This window comes from Tursiops truncatus, unplaced genomic scaffold, assembly GCF_011762595.2.
Source record: "Tursiops truncatus isolate mTurTru1 unplaced genomic scaffold, mTurTru1.mat.Y mat_scaffold_39_arrow_ctg1, whole genome shotgun sequence".
Lineage (NCBI taxonomy): Eukaryota > Metazoa > Chordata > Mammalia > Artiodactyla > Delphinidae > Tursiops > Tursiops truncatus.
The window spans coordinates 162,501-166,939 of NW_022983296.1; positions in this window are offsets into that span (position 1 = coordinate 162,501).

The following is a 4,439-nucleotide window of genomic DNA, read 5'->3' on the forward strand; positions in this document are numbered from 1 at the left end:
TTTGCAAAGCTTATCTTCTCACAGCATTTACACGATGAACGATGATGCAACTTCACTGGGGGCGTGCGGGGGCAGTGAAGGCCAGGGAGCCTGGCAACATAGAAGAGCCACGGAGGCTGGCTGTGTGTGACCCCAAGGATGTCCGGCGACTCCTCTCACTTGGGGTGGGGGGTGGGGGGCGGGGGTGGAAGCGGGGGGCGAGATTCCTGTGTGTCTGTCTGCATTCATCAGTCGTGGGAGAGGAAAAACGACGTTCCCTCGACGATCCTTCTGAGTTCTTGCCTGAGAGGCCCCTGTCCCCAAAAGACAGCTCGAGAAGAGAGCGACCCACGGCTGAGGAACGCGTGCACCGTGACCCCCACGCAGGAGAAGCCCAAGCCAGGAGTCACTCGAAAGGGCGGGCTCTGAGCTTGAGCTTCTTCTCGAGGAAGACCTTGGTCCTCCTTTCAGGTCAGGAAGAAGAGGGAGAGGCAGAGCGGCAGAGCGTCCTCGTCGCCCACCCGTCGTTTCTGAAGCGCCTTCAATTCGAACTCATCTGTGTGCCAAAGCGGTCCATTTCGGGGTGCCCTATTCCGGTTCCCTCCCCGCACGGAGAAACATGTTCTGTCCCGATTCACTGAAATGCTCCCAAAGGGCCTTGGTGTGAGGCAGTGGACCTATGCCCATCCTGCCTCCCCTTCAAATCATTTCTACCGATACAGAAGAAGAGACACCACCCCCACCCACCATGGCCTGCCAAAGGCAGTGCAGCAGCTATCCCTGTGGGAGTGGGATCCGGTAGCACGCGAACATCAGTCCAACATCCCTTCCATCTCCATGAGTTCTCATGGAAAATGAGGATGCCCCATGACCGGGGATGGGGGGGAGTGGGGACGGGTGAGGGAGAGGGAGACAGAAAATGAGGAAGGGAGAAAGTGGAGGAGAGGCCAGGAGAGGGAGAGAGAGGAAAAAGAGAGAGGGAGGGAGGGAGGGAGGGAGGGAGGCAGAGAGAGACAGGGAGGCAGAGAGAGACAGGGAGGGAGAGACGGGGGGGGGGGTGGAGAGAGACAGAGACAGAGAGACAGAGACAGAGAGAGACGAGAGGCAGAGAGACAGAGAGGGAGACAGAGAGAAAGAAAGAGAGGAGGCGGGAAGAAAGAGATAAAGTGGGGGAGGAAGAGCAGGGGTGGGGGAGAGCGCGAGAGCGAGAGCGAGGGCGAGAGCGAGAGCGAGGGCGAGAGCGAGAGCGAGCGCGCACGCGCGCGAGAAAGAGAGAGAGAGAGAGAGAGAGAGAGAGCGAGAGAGAGAGAGAGAGAGAGAGAGAGAGAGAGAGAGAGAGAGAGAGAGAGAGAGAGAGAGAGAGAGAGAGAGAGGGAGAGAGAGAGAGAGAGAGGGACCGGGAGAAAGAAAGAGACAGAGAGCGAGTGGCAGAGACAGAGACAGAGGCGGAGAGTGAGCGACAGGGAGCCAGGTAAAGGAAGGACACAGTGCTTGGGTATCTTCTGAGTGTTCGCACGTGTTTTCTGAGCTATGGAGATCAACATCAGTCCCATGAGAAGAAGAGAATGTGCCAGCCCCAGCCAGCACTGCTTGTCTTTTTGCAGAGATGAGAGTTTTCTAAGTTCGGGGCCCCCAGTGAGGGAAGCCGCCCCTTGTGTTCTGCCCGTGACCCTGATCGGGATGGATGGAGGACGAGGCGACGTGGTTGGGGCTTTCCCCCCTCCCCGCAACCCCCCCCCCCAAGTCGGGAACCTCTCTTTCTACCTCTTTGCACACTCCATTCATTCTGAGACCACCGTTGGCATAGTCCTTTCCATGTTAAACATGATACGCCCTTGCCAAGAGACCTAAGTTCTGGAACCTCCAATGGATCTCTCCTGTATGCGTGGACAAGATCTCTCCAGTCCATCCCGTCAGATGAATGATTCTCAATGATCCTGAAAAACATGGATGAGGGCTAGCGTGGCTAAGGGCTTCCCTGGCGGTCTAGTGGTTAGGTTAGGTCTCCATCCTTCCACTGCACGGAATTGAATGAATGAATGAATGAGTGAGTGAGTGAGTGAGTGAATCAATCAATCGATCGATCCATTTTAAAAGCGTTCATTAAAAAAGAACAAAAATAGACTAGAGTGGCTACCATCCCTCGCCCCCCTCCCTGGCCTCCGGCCCACGATCTAGAATTCCCTGCCCTCCTTGCTCCCACTCGAATACCTCCGTCACTCAGAGGTTGGCCCCGCCCACCTAGGCCGGCCCAGCCATCTGGTCGACCTCTTTGGACCGTCTAAAAAGCGACCGACCGGCAGGTGGCGCCCGACAACGGGCAGTCGAGTGAGCGGGCCGCATCGGGATCGGGATCGGGATCGGGAGCAGCTTCACCGCTCAGCGACGGCCGCGGACGGGGCACTGGGGACCTGGGGACACCGGGGACACCGGGGACCGGGGACACCGGGGACCGGGGACCGGGGACCGCGGACCGGGGACCGCGGACCGCGGACCGCGGACCGCGGACCCGGAAGCATTTTTCTCCAACGTCCCTGCGATTCCACGGAAGGTTGACAGCGGCAGGGCGGCCTCAGCCGTCACGAGTACGCCGAGAATTTAGAACTTTAGAGCTAAGAATTTCCTTCGGCCGTTCCCGTCGTCGTTTTCCCCTCGCTGCCGCCGCCACGAAGGAACATTCACCGGTGGGGAAGAATAAAATAGCCTAATGAAGATCCCCCATGCCGCGGAGCGGCTAGGCCCGTGAGCCGTGGCCGCCGAGCCTGCGCTCCGCGGCGGGAGGGGCCACCACAGCGAGAGGCCCGCGTACGGCACACGCGAAACACGCGGACGCGAGGGGATGGGGGGGGGGGAGGAGAGACAACGGTCATGTCCAACATTCAGCGGTTCCCGTGTACGTGTCTGATCCGAAGAGACGGACGTACCGGGCACGCTCACCGTTCAGGACGCAGGTAAACGGCGAGCGTGTGGGAACGCGCGGAGCCCAAGTCCGCGGAGGACAACTGGTCGACCCGGCGGACGGTGGGCCCCGCGGAGCCCAAGTCCCGGGGGGGGGGGTGGGGGACAGCTGGTCGACCCGCAAGGCGGGGAGGAAGAGGGGAGCGCAAGGGACGCGAGCGCCCGGGAAGCGCCCGGCCCGCACCCCCGCGCCGAGGGTGGCGGGGGACCCCCCGTACGCGTCCCGGCGGCACGCGCGTGCCGCCGGCCCCTCCGGCCCCGGCACGGGCCCCCCCCCGGGCAAGGGGCCCGCGGGGCCGGCGGGGGCGGCCCTGCGACTCCACACCCCCTGCTCTCGGTCCGCAACCGGCCCCCCCCACCTTTCCCCCGTCCCAGCCCGTGGGGCGAGGCCCACGGCGGGGTGGGGAGGGGGCGCGGGGCGCGCCGAGCCCGGGGGCGGTGGGGGGCGCCGCGAGGGGCGGCCCCCCACCCCTCCACTCTCGTCTCCCCCCCTTTTTCCTCCGGCGGGACGGCGCGCCTCCCCCCCGCGGCCGGCGCGGGCCGGGGCCGGTCGGGGACGTGCGCGCCGAGACCGCGCCGCTCCCGTCGCGCGGGACGGGACGGCGGGCAGCGAACGAGGGTGGTGGCCCCGAGGACGCCGCCCGCCCGCGGTGCGCGGGGGGAGTCCGGAGAGCGAGGGAGGGACGGAAGGAAGGAAACGGACACGCCGAGCGCCCCCCCAGGGCCCGCCGCCGTCACCGCCACCGCCACCGCCGCGGCGGCGGCGGCGTCGACGGCGCGAGCGACAAACCCTTGTGTCGAGGGGACTCATAGATCGCAGCGAGGGAGCTGCTCTGTACGTACGAACCCCCGACCCCAGAAGCAGGGTCGTCTACGAATGGTTTAGCACCAGGTTCCCCACGAACGTGCGGTGCGTGACGGGCGAGGGGGCGGCGCCTTCCGGCCGCACCCCCGTGTCCCAAGGACGAAGGTATCCGCACCGGACCCGGTCCCGACGCGCGGCGGGGCGCCCGCCGCTCCGCGCCCGGGGACGGACGCGGGCGGCGGCCCGCGGCGGGGACGGCGGGGGGGGAACGGCTATCGAGGCCACACGAGGCTCCCGCGGCGCTGCCGTATCGTTCCCGCCTGGGCGGGATTCTGACTTAGAGGCGTCAGTCATCGCCCACAGATGGTAGCTTCGCCCCATTGGCTCCTCAGCCAAGCACATACACCAAATGTCTGAACCTGCGGTTCCTCTCGTACTGAGCAGGATTACCTGGCAACAACACATCATCAGTAGGGTAAAACGCAACCTGTCTCACGACGGTCTAAACCCAGCTCAGTTCCGATTAGTGGGTGAACAATCCAACGCTTGGTGAATTCTGTTCACAATGATAGGAATAGCCGACATCGAAGGATCAAAAAGCGACGTCGCTATGAACGCTTGGCCGCCACAAGCCAGTTATCCCTGTGGTAACTTTAGCACATGCACCTCATGCTTAAAACACCAAAGGTCAGAAGGA